Raw genomic sequence first — 12,831 nt, 5'->3', positions numbered from 1 at the left:
ATGAGCCATGAAAAAAAGGAAAAATGTCACTTGGCTATAATGTTCTCCAGACACGGGCAAAGAAGAGCAGGTCGCCCAGGGCCACTTTGGTTTTCCGCCATGTAAGCCATGTAAATACTGAACACAGTGCACCAAAGAGTGAGCCCCCCTGCCTGCCTTATACTTCCCTTGATAACATCATCTTATGGATCAATTGAAGGAAAGGGATCAATGCCCTGACTTCCAGCTGCCCATTCAAGTGTCAAGTGTAGGAGTATCCTTTTTAAGGCTCTTTTCATGCTGGGATTTTCATATGTGTCAATAATGTCTTCCTTTTAACTCTAACATCTTCATGGAGATTTAGACTCAACTACCATCAGTGAAGTTACACCCAAGTATCAGACACATCCATGTGTTCCACCTAGGAGGAAACGTATAAAGTGTTTCAGATTTTTGAAGAAGTCTACTCCACCTGTTTTTGTTTTTCTTTCTCAAGGTCATCTAAAGCACTGGCGTTTGGAGATAACAGAAGATCTGAACCCTGTTAGCCACAAAGAACGTGCCCCTGGGGGTGCGGGGGGTGGTAACCAGTGCATCTGGCATTTGTTAAACAACATAGACTCTGGAGTCACTTAGAGCTGGTCCCACTGCAATCTCATCACTTCCTGGTTGTGAGGTCCCGATGACAAGGATAATGGTTGTGCTATCACTTGTTGTGAATAACTGATAACTCATACTTCATAAGGCTCCTATAATGATTAAACTGGGTAAGGCAACAGTGTCCATCCAGCAAACCATAATTCTCAGAAAAACTGTATGTATTTTTCTTAAGGAGGAGATAGCCTATAAATACTTCTGCATCTCTAACTTTGTAAGAAAAAAATAAATTTAAAAGCACATTGCTTTACTATTGATCATTCTCTATAACACAGTGCAAACAGACTTTGGAAAGCAAATCAAGAAGCCAAGGTTCTAGCTCACACAGCTTTGCAATTGCCTCTGGGTCTCTGGGACTCAAGAGCTTTGTCTCCTCTTGCAGGGTTCGGTTACAATCCACTGATTTTTTTTTCCTCACAGGATAAAATTTCCTTTGTTTAATTTCACTGGGCTGTTTCCCCTGGGTCACTCTGACCGATTATGTTCCTTGTTGTTTATACTGTTCAACCATCAGTAGATTTCATTTTGAATCACGTGATGGCATCCTGTCCTGTTACTGAATGGTTCTTGCCTGAAGAATGTCCTAAAGAACAAGAAAGTAATTGATGCTCAGGAGCATCACAGCCTTTAAGACAACTATGAAATAAATTAGAGACCTTACACTTTGATTCAAAAAGAAAAAGAAAAAAAAAGGTGGAGGAGGGATGAGAATTGGGAACTAGCTTCAAGTGGCTGTCATCATATATCCACCTCTCCTCTCCCTCTCCTCAGTATGCACATCGTCTCATCCAATGCTCAGAACAAGGCCAGGAGTTGGTGTTATCAACCTTCAGTTTACAGAGGAGGACGCTGTGTTTCCACGAAGTCAAATAACTAGATAAAAAATGGTAGGGACTGTAGCCAAACTTGGTCTTCTTGATGCCATGAAAATCCCAGGCATCACATGAAACAACTTACATTGTTTACATCACATCCAGTTACTTTGGGTTTGAAATGCAGAAATACTGACGTCCCTGTGAAATGAAATGTCCCTTTGGAAACCTAAGTCAGATGGACTTTGGAAGCTGACCAGATGTGTGGGAAACTTTCAAAAGGAAATGACACCTTTCCTCTCGTGAACCTTCTTCTCCAGGTGTCCAGGAGCTGCTCCAAACACGCCATTTCAGAAACTGCTTGCATTTCAGTCCAAGGCTTTACTTATCATTTTAAAATGCAAATACTTTCAGAAGACAAACAGTGAGCATTGGTGTCACTCATATTTGCTGTAGTCGGAATGACTCTCCAACTCATCTTGAGGCTAGTTTCATCCAGAAGAGGCTTGAGGACAGAAAAGAGACGTGGCGGCAGAAAGGTCCCCCAGAAGCGAGGGTGGGGGGCTGTGGGATTTCGGCGGCACTAAAGTCAAACAGCAACCATAAAATGCAAAGGCAACAATAACCAAAACAGAAACAAGTCCGTACTTTTACCAAAGACTGGGGTGGTCCAAAGAACTAATGGTTTGCACGGCTACGTTATTACATGTTTTAAGGCGTGGGTAATTTACCGTTCTCTTTGGAAAGGCTTCTGGTGTGACTCTACGTTATCTCACTCCTGCTTTGTCACCGTACACGAGGCAGCCTTTGTGCAACTTTTCTCATTGTCGACATCATCTGCTGTGATGATGGAGGGAGAATTTCCACGCAGGCAAGACTCATGCATCACGATGCTTGTCGCCTACCTGCCAGGGTTCTGTGAGCCTTCTAGTAGACTTCCAGCACTCATTCTGCACAATTCATAATCTAACAGATGGCACCATTAAGCAAGTGCCCCTGGTAGTCAGTCTCTTTGAAAATGAGGGCAAAGAAATGCAGAATAAAATTAAGTTGACTAGAATAATACATGTCCTTATTCCGTTACAGTATGTTGACAATGGCTGACAAATTCCTAGCGGATATATTCTCGCAGAACATGCACTGTAACGTTTTACAGCAACATAAACTGAGATGGTAAGATACCTTGATAAATAGCTATTTCTCACCCCAGGCTGTGCTCTTCCCTCTCCAGACACGCACAGCACCCATTACCATCAAACAGCCAGGGGAGAATTACTTACTGCTCAGGAGATAGCTTCTGAAACTGCGAGGAGATGTTAAAAAGCTGCAAGGAATTCATGGGGTGGTGGAGCACAAAACATCTTTGACAGAATGTAACACCAGCTTGGGAGGCAGAGAAATATCCACGGTGCAAGAGAAAGGTAACGGGGGAGAAAACACGCAGTGTTCTACACACTGACAGTGAACCGTTAACAAGGTAAAATTACCAAATATTGGTGCAATTTGGAGTCTGCATTTTCTGTTTGGGGAATTATGATAATGTGACAAGGTTACCGTTATAATTAGGAGAGTAATTAAAGTAGCGGAGTAATTGCTCTTTTGCATTTTTTTCCCCATAATCAAAAAGATCTAATTGTAAGGGGGAAGAAAGGCGAGAAAAGAACATTCTTCATTTACTTTTTGAAATTTTGCATGAGCATCTCAGAATCCAGGAGCAGGCAGACAAGTCACACCGCACCTAGCACCTTTCAATTTTCTTCTCTCGAAGTTTTTTTTTTTTTTTTTTTTGGCTGTTACAAATTACTTGTCACCTAGCATGGATCCTGTGTGTGAAGACTGTCTTTATGAGGAGTCAGGTTTTGGTATGTGTGATATCATTTCTAATTCCGATAGGTTATGATGTTTTTTCCTCCTTCTAGCTTCCTGATTCTGGAGTGAGTTGTGAGTAATCGTCTGTTCCCACTCCCTCCCCTATGAAAATGAGGGCAAACTGACACTGCTTCACTGGGGTGGGGACAGATCCACATCCAAGAGATAAGTCAAACTTGAGAAATAAATAAATTAACCGACCCATCCCTGAAGAGTCAGAGCTGGGACAGACAGGTCTGTCTGTCTGTCTGGCAGAAACACTTTGAAGTACGGAAATGAGGCAGCAGCCTAAGAGATGTGTTTAAATTCCTGGGGAGAGAAGGGAGCAGCTCTTGCAGGGTTGCAAGAAAGTCAACCTTTTTCCTCAAATCCTCCGGAGCTTCCTGAGACAGATAAAAAGCCCTGCCCATCCGACTTGAAGCTAGAGTGATGGAGACAGGAAAGCCACTGACTCCCTGCTGCGGATGCGGGGGGGGGGGGGGGTGGAGCCTGGGTTCAGAGATCTAACTTGTGACCTGCCTTCTAACGTCAGGGTGGCAGCAAGCAGCACAGAGCCGGGGAAGAGCGGTGAATTCCAAGAACATCACTGCAGGGACACCGAGCCTTGTGATCTTATGCAAGTGACAGCCCTTCTGTGAGCCTCCCTTTCCATCCCTGAAAAATAATGACCCTGTTCCTCTAACTCGTTGAGCTGCTAAGAGGCAAAAAGGAAAAAAAAGTATAAAAGGATTTTATGAATAACAACATACGTATCACATGTATTTATGTGTGCACATGACATATATGTGTATATAGACGTATATTGCATACCACATATAATTGTTACTGTATGCAACTATGGTTTAGCATCCTGGCTCCCTCTCCTCCCGGCAGTGCAAAGGACAGCTGAACTATTTAGAAAAAAAGAACTCATATTCATTTTGGTGTAAATTCCAAAGTGATTACTTCCTTTGCCTGGCAGAACTTAAACAGCTTATCTACTTAGCTAATTCCTGTTCCTACATCAAGGATCCACTCAAAGGTCACTTCTCCGTGGAGCCTTCCCAGGCTCCCAGAGGGGAACTGTCCTCCACTTCTGCTCTGCTTCCAGACCCCTGCATACCCAGCCCCCTACCCCCGCAGTCACGGCTTGCCCTCCTGTCCGTCCACCACCAGACCCTGAGCAATTTGAGACAGGGGCTGAGTGCCTGGCACCTCTGTCCTGCTGGGCTGAGCACCTGTTCAAAAAGTATGTGTTGCAGGAAGGGTATAGCTCAGTGGTAGAGAGCGTGCTTAGCACGCACAAGGTCCTTGGTTCAATCCCCAGTATCTCCACTGAAAAAAGTAACAATAATTTTTTTTTAAACCCTAATTACCTTCCTCACCAAAAAAAAATTATAAAAAAAGAATATGTGTTGACTGGGCTGAACAATAAATTCTTCAGCAGGAGTAACTATGACAGTTATATATGTGTGTGTATGTGTATGTGTATGCGTATGCATGTGGACACATATCTCTGTGTATGCACATGTGTATTTCTCTGCCACATAAATATATTTTAAATACAGATTTCTTAGATCAGGACACTAAACTCTTAGGCAGCCACTAGCCAGCCACCCACATCACCAGATCCACAGAAGGCGATGGAATTAACTAGCTCCTCTCTTTCAGAATGGAGTTAACTAGTTCCTTTCTTTCAGAATAAATTCTTTTGTAAGGATTATTAACTGTTCTGGCAATAACAACATCACAGCAATCACTCTATAAAGAAACACTGTGTCCAGTAGGCGTGAGACAAAAGCATTCGGAAAATGATTTGTTGACCTCGAAAGGGATCGTGTGGCAGGAACTCCCTGGTGAACGGACACCTGGACCCTGATGCTATGGCCGCGGTTCTTCTGAGCAACTGCACCCTCCCCTCTCTTGCGTGATGTGATCTGAAATTGAAAGCATTAGGTAGGAAGGAGCGCTGTAATTAAAGCTTCATACAGAAAGTGATGGAAGAAACACCGCAAGAGACTTCTCTTTTGAATGTGCATTTCAATTCTCCCCTTGTTTCTAGAAGAAAAATGCTTCTGACAGTCTATATTTTACCACGGTTTCATTTAATAATGCATATCGACATTCATCCAGAAAACCTCGGCCGTTGCTTTACTTCTCATTTTAAATCAGCTACGCACCTGACCATTCCCATGACTCCAACCACCCCCGCCCCCTCCACCTACCCAGTTTGCTTTTTCTGTTCGCTCTCGTTTACTTATTCTTTAAATTAATTTCTGAAGAAAGGGTGTATGTTTCAGGGTGAAAACACAAATCCCCTGAATAACCAGAGCATAACTCCTGGGGCAAATGAAAGCCCTTTTACCTCTTGTTCTGCTTACAAAATGACAACATCCTAACCCAGATGAACACACGCAGACGTACATGCAGAGGGCATACACGTCCCAAAGCAAAACAGATTACACAGAGGCTTCCTTATTCTTATGATTTGTGCTTGGAACTTAGTAAGAGACACTTTCTTCAAAAGATCATTCTGTCCTTTGTTTCCTAAAAAGGATTGCAGGTTGACTAGTTCTTCAATCACTGTCTTCCTTCCAATTTGAACTAGTGCTATGCACAAGTTAGCTCTGAGAAGGGCCTCCTTTGTTTCGCTTTTATTTTCATGCGTTCTGGGTCGGTGTAGGGACATTGATGAGCCTATTTCCTTTTTGAAAATCTAGGCACTCAGCTCATAGTATCGTATTCATAATGAGGTAAACTTAAGGAAGAAATCGTTTAAGCAAATGTATTCATCACTTCATTCAACACCAGGTTAGGAGCTGTGGAGGTATTTCAAGATGAATGTCATATGAACCGTGCTCGCGAGCAATGGGGAAACTAGTAAAAGAGCTACCTTGTAAAAAGTGCTGTAAAAAAAAAGACTCTCAATTAGTTTTGACTTTAAGCTTCCCTTTGAGTAAGAGGGTCTGTTTTGGGGGGAGGGGTAATCACTTAGGAAACAGGAAGAGTTCACAAAGTTATTCACTAGGTCAATTATAAATGGCAGAGAAATTGTGCTAGTACAGCATTATTTATAACTAATAGTAATAGGCAGTACTTAATGTGCATGCATACGTGCCAGGCACTGTTGTAAGCACACTGTACGTATTAACTCACGTAATCCTCCCAACAACTTCTTGTGGTAGACATTATCTCCATGCTCTAGGTGAGAAAACTAAGGCACAGAGAAACAAGTGACTTATCTAAGGCAATGGAGCATAAGGAAGAGATGAGATCTGAATCCCTGAGAAGTCTGGCCCCAGGACTAGCTTAATCACCTTCTACAACTACCTGTAAAAGTCAGTGTGCCCATGCAGAGGACAGCATATGGAGCATCCTGGGTTGAAATGCATTCTCTCCAAGGAAGGTGTGTGGTCCCCAGACCAAGCTCGGGCTCTGAGTCCACTTTTAAAGCTAAAATACTTGTAGCAATAGAATTTTATCACTAACTTTTAAAAATTCATAGAGCACCACTTGCAGACAAAATTAGGGAAAGAAAGCAGGGTATTTGGATATAGGATGGAGCTCGTCAAAAGGTCAACTAAATATCTAAAATTAAGTCCCTGCCAATAAAATGATCATGCCATGTACACAACCCCTGCACACTTAATTTTCAACAACCGTGGACATTCTCTCAGAAGGGCAAATACTGCAGATGGAACCAATATAGTTGTCTCTAGGATGTCAGATTTAAAAAAAAAAAATTTAAACATCCAGGCAGCTCTGCTTATCATTGCTTTGATTTAATTTTAAGAGAATCATCTGTATATTCCAGATGGCTTTCTGTATGTACAAAACATCCATATTCACAAGACTGACATTATCAACATAGTAGTAAATTTCTCAATTATATGCCTTCTATCTGTATTGTATTAACATCTCACTGCTAGAAAATAAAAACATTCTTACATCGTTATGCTTACGTCATCTTCTCATTATTAAAAGTGTTAGTCATCACTTTTCTAATTTTTAATAGTTGGATTTCTTCCCATTTTCTTCTCCCCTTAGCAGACTCACTTTAAGATTTTAGATAAGGAAGAAATGGTTATGTTGCTGACCTGTAGGATCTCATAGTTTAGGCATATTTGGACATATTGACTAGTTCATTTCTGAAGGTATAACCAGATCATTAGGGCTGCTAACCTCCTTTGGCCCCTGAGGTCAAGATCTGAATCTACTGTAAAATCTGACGTGACGAATCTTCAATACCCCGCCACTCTTCGACTTTCCCTCCCTCCCTTTCGATAAAGATAGCTTTTACACAAAGAGTGAAATCAAATTTCTAACTTGCATACCAAGTCTCTAAGGACCAAAATCACATTACCAGAATGATGCCTATCTCCATTAGAAAGGCATTATTAGATGATGTTACAGGTCTTTAATCCACAGCAGTGCATTCTGCAGGTGTGATGTCCACCCAAGGAGTCAGGGCTGGGAGGCTGACGTGGGACAGAGCACCGCCTCTGACTCTGCAGGACAGCAAACCACCTTCAGGGAACAAGGACCTCAGAATCTGACCTTAGCAGGCATCCAGCAGTAGTGATGCAGAACTGTGCTCTTCACAGGGCCGAGCTGATTGAAATTCACAGCAAGCAGCAGCTCTCCATTTTTAAATTCAGAAAGGAATGGCTAAAGAAACAGAACCATTCCTCCATTAGGTGAGACTCCACACTCATATTCACCATGCTAATTGTTTGGTCAAAGTCAATGAGTTAAATTTTACAAATCAGGGATCCAGTAGAAATATCTCAATTTTCAGAGGGAGAGATTCTCAGCCTAAATGGACTGAATTCATTGTCAGCTCTAAGTGGAAAGTCGGGATTCAGTTAAGAAAAGAGGAGGAGGACTCAGAATAGTATTCAAACCACACAGAAGTGGTCTGATAAAGCCTCAGAGGCACCTGTATGCCACTGGCAAGCTTTGAAAAAAATGAAAATGTAGTCCATCCCCCAGACTATATTTCTCAGGTGCACGAATACATTAGGAAACAAAGCACATAATACTTCCCCTCTGTAGGAAGGGCACCTGCACCCTGTGATTGCTCACTGACGAACGTTCATCTTCCACAATGTCTTTTTTTGCAAAACGACAGATTATTAAATCCCTCAGGAAGAACACTAAATGAGCACTTAGAACTTTCTGGCATTTGAGACTTCAATAAATACTTGTTGATCCCTGGCTCAATCATGAATCTTTTTTTTTTTTTTTACTTAAACTTATGTGGTGTCCTGCAGAGCGTAATTCGTAAGGAAGCCCTCTAAGTTCCACTCTTTGAAAAAGGAAAAAAAAATGAAATGTTGCCCTCTTTCTTCTACATGAGAATGAAAACAAGAAGGGAGGCCGGCTTTCTGTTCCTGATGAGACTTTCCTTTCAATTGAAATCCTCAAAATCACATTTGGAAATATGTGCCCTACCTAATAAGCTGATGAGTTAAAACTGAATCCATGCTGTTTTTACAGTAGTTTGGACCCCTGCGTCAAGTACACAGGCAAAGCAATGGTTTGATGCGCTCCTGGAGTCATCTGCTATGCTGTGTCTTCAATAGGGCAAAAGGCTCTATTCTTTCCCAAAATTACAACACAGAACCGCCACCACCACCACCACCACCACCAAAACTTCTTATAACCACCTAACAGAAGTAAGCTTTCTCCCTCAATCTTTCCTTCCCTCCTTCTTCCTCTCTCACTCCTTCCCTCCCCCAATCTCTGATGAATCTATCATCCAGCAATCCCATTCCTAGGCACGTATCTGCAGGAAACTCTAATTTGAAAAGATACAAGCACCCCAGTGTTCATAGCAGCACCATATACAATAGCCAAGACATGGAAACAACCTAAGTGTCCACTGACGAATGACTGGATAAAGAAGCTGTGGTATATTTCTACAATGGAATACTACTGAGCCATAAAGAAGGAATAAAATAACGCCATTTGCAGCAACGTGGATGGACCTGGAGATTTTCATACTAAGTGAGGTAAGCTAAAGAGAAAGAAAAATACCATATGATACTGCTTATATGTAGACTCCAGTGAAAAAAAAAAAGGACACAAATGAAATTAATTACAAAACAGAAACAGACTCACAGACACAAAAAAACTTATGGTTCCCAGGGTGGAAAGGGCCCTGGGAGAGATAAATTGGGAGTTCGGATTTTATAGATATTAACTACTATATATAAAATAGATAAATAACAGGGTCCTACTGTATAGCATAGGAAACTATACTTGATACCTTGTATTGGCCTATAATGAAAAAGAATATGAAAAGGAATGAATATATGTATATATGTATAAAAGAATTACTATGCTGTACACCAGAAATTAACACAACATTGTGAACTGACTACACTTCAATAAAAAATTTTTTAAAAACATTTAAAAAATCTACTGCTGTTTGAAAACATCATTGATATTTACCTTACCTTTTTATGAGTAAGCCATGTTGAAAGACGTGTTAGTATTTACTGAGCACATAAGTGCACCAGCTGCTAAACGCCCCGTGTGGATTACTTCATTTAATCCTCATGGCAATGTCTAAAAGAAGGTTTTACTTTTGCGATCCCCACTGCACAGATGAGAAAAGTGAGACTTATAGAGAGATTAAGGACCTTGCCAAGGTGCCAGAGCTGTGGGGCAGTGAGGACAGCCAGAAGCCCAAGCAGATCTGATCAAGAGCCAGGCTCCTTCCAACCCACTAGCACTGGCTCCCTCGATTCTGAGAATTTGAGAATTCTGAGAACTGCCCAGTCTAAAGAAAGAAAGAAAGAAACGGAGGCTCCAGAGGGTTGAGTAAATCGACAGGAATCAAAAAAAATTTTTTTTAGAGACAGCACAAAAACTCGAATTCAGACCTTCTGCCCACCCGCCTACAGATCTTTTGCTTACCCCACACTGCTGGTCGAGTCCCCCTCCTGGCACTAGTTGTTGAGAAGATGACTATTTGGTACAGAGCTACACAGAACAGAAATGGACATGACCTTCAGTGTTGCATTTTCCTGTCTGGGAATCTATGAGAGCATTCGTGGCAGATCCCCCCAAAACCCGATTCCAGGAGACATGGAAGTGAAATGCTATAACCAAACTGAAAGCTTTAAGAAATAAAAGAAACAGGAATTACAAAAATGGAAAGGAGTATGAAAAACAGTTCCCGTCTTCAAGTTTCTCCCTTCATGTCATGCTTTCTCTCTGGCAGTAATTAAATTAAATCTTCAGTTATTCCATTAGGATCCACTGTGATCTTAAATAAAATGAATCCTTCAGGGATTTCCAGGCAGATCATACACATGCTTCCATTCATGCTCGCGCTCCTCCATCCATTCATTAAAGAACTTAGGCTACAGTGGTAATTAGCCAAACACACATGAAGTCAATAATACACTAAAATCCTACTATGCACAATATTTTGCATAACTTATTTCTCTTAATCCTTAAAAGAACTCTATAAAATATCACTGCCTTCATTTTATACAAGACGCTTAGCTAAAATGTGTAATTTGCCCGAAGTTACACAGGTCATAGTAGAGCTGGATTCAAACTCAGACCCACCTAATTCCAGCACCGAAGCACCATGCTGTACATGACATTCCCTCTACCTGGAGTCGTGCTTGGATGTGCCCACAACCACAGGTACTCCCCCTGTGATCCACTCTTACAAAACAGCACAGGAGCGTCCAGTGCGATCACTTGGGCTCTACAGAGTGAAATCACAGAGTGACATGAAGAGAGCAAACATTTCGTTTTTCAATGAATTCTCTATAATCATCCATTGGGGAAGGCAAAGAGCTTCCGTATATAGAAAAGGAGATCCTAGAAGGTCATCCCTACCAGTGGCATGCCTGTGCCCTTCTTAAGCTCCCACTCCCCACCTCCATTTCATTTTTCCAAACAACCCCATTCCTTATATCGCTTCAATGATGGCCTCGTGGTCCTGTTCACCACATTTCAGAGACCCCAAGGACCACTCTTCCATCAGCAACGTGCCCTACATTGTGAAGAAAGAAACAAATGGGACTTGAAGTTTCACTCCTTTCATCTTTTTGTTAGGCGTTCTGGCAAAGAGGCAGAGTCACAATCACACCCAAACTACTCTCAAATGAAATCAAGGGTTTCTCTCCATGTCCCACTGTTTACAAATCTCTGTCACTTAAGGATGGATAATCATCTGAATACTCATTTCTTTAGGAGTCTATCTGCCATATATTTTCACAGAAATTCCACTAATGATCCTAGAAATTAAGAATCATGAAACAAGAAGGGGGCAGGGAAAAGCCAGATTGCTTGCACGCCTCTCAGAGGAGACCAAATTCAAGCTACGCCATCAGGATGATGATTCTTATTATTTGAAAAATCACTAATGAAGGAAATGCAAATTCTCCCATGAAATCCCTTCCAAATTTCCCAAGCATTTTATATGAGAAGATCAACACTTCCACACAAAGAAACATGTAATCAAGGGAAGCACTAACACTAGTTTGTTAAGGGTTACAAAAAAAAAAAAATCACATTGTATAGATCCTTCTTTATCTCCTAACTTTGTGTTTCCAGACGGCAGCCAACCCTTTAAATTGGAATCTAAGCAAAAGCTAGAACAACACTGATTTTCCACCAGGAAATAAGTCTATGAATGTAATTTTGTGTGGCTGTGGGATTTTGATATGAAAAACACCTTCATAACTTTGGATGGCACTAATATTAAGCAGAAAAAGAAAACACGTTCATTAGCTAATTACAATGACACTGGTCATTCACACTAAATGAAATGTTTCTCCCATCCCATCATAGTTTCCACATTGTGGTCTGCAATAAAATTATTTGCTTGGTTTACCTTTTTTTCCGCTTCTCTTTTTGTAACAGCTTTCATTTTGCTGTTTACCTGCTTCCTAACAGACATTCCCTAATGTTCTTGAAGAGTTAGCGCTCATTCGTAGAAGCTCCTACTTGAGAATTTCACCTACTGGAAACATTCGCAGCAATGTCCCCACAGAATATATTATGAGCATTGCTACTTTCATGTGTATAGCGACAAGCTAAAATTTTGGAGAAAAATTCCTCTTTCTTTTTTCATTTGTTGATAAGACAGACTTCTCTGCAGGCAGTTGTTTTTAAGAGCATGATCTTCGGGTAATTCCTTTCTAATAATCCATGATACCCACTGTTTTTGAGGTGATAAGACTGCTGGAAAGATTTCTTTTTTGCCCAGAAAGCAAAGGGATTTTAAGAGTCCTTCAACAGTGAGTGTCCTAATTGAGACGGAGGGATGATTATTTCCCAGGTATTGCATCCTCTCTGGACCCCAGAAATAAATACTGTTATGGAGAAATTGGACAAGAGGCATTGTGGCCCCACAGAGACCCTGCGGGGAAACAGTGACAGTATTACGGAACTGCCTTCTCTATGCAGGAAAAAAACAGCCACTTACAAACCACGGCGTTCATATTATTTCAAGTTGAAGTGCTGAAGGGGAGAGACATAGAAAGGAGAAGAAAAACGCCTCCTA

General features: G+C 41.4%; 1 protein-coding gene across 4 annotated transcripts in view; it reads right to left on the bottom strand.

Annotated features, from left to right (window-relative positions):
- Positions 1-12,831, bottom strand: part of FLRT2 (fibronectin leucine rich transmembrane protein 2) — a 95,052-nt gene that overhangs the window by 63,417 nt on the left and 18,804 nt on the right. Inside the window, exon 2 of one of the 4 annotated variants that reach the window (XM_072963547.1) lies at positions 7,854-7,964. The exons of the other annotated variants lie outside the window; for them this stretch is intronic. The gene's annotated coding sequence lies outside the window, so the exon portion shown is untranslated. The remainder of the gene's footprint in view (positions 1-7,853; positions 7,965-12,831) is intronic. 4 annotated transcript variants of the gene reach the window in all.

Source organism: Vicugna pacos, chromosome 6 (genome assembly GCF_048564905.1).
Source record: "Vicugna pacos chromosome 6, VicPac4, whole genome shotgun sequence".
Lineage (NCBI taxonomy): Eukaryota > Metazoa > Chordata > Mammalia > Artiodactyla > Camelidae > Vicugna > Vicugna pacos.
The sequence above is the reverse complement of the archived record's forward strand: the minus strand, read 5'-3'. Positions and strand labels throughout refer to the sequence as shown.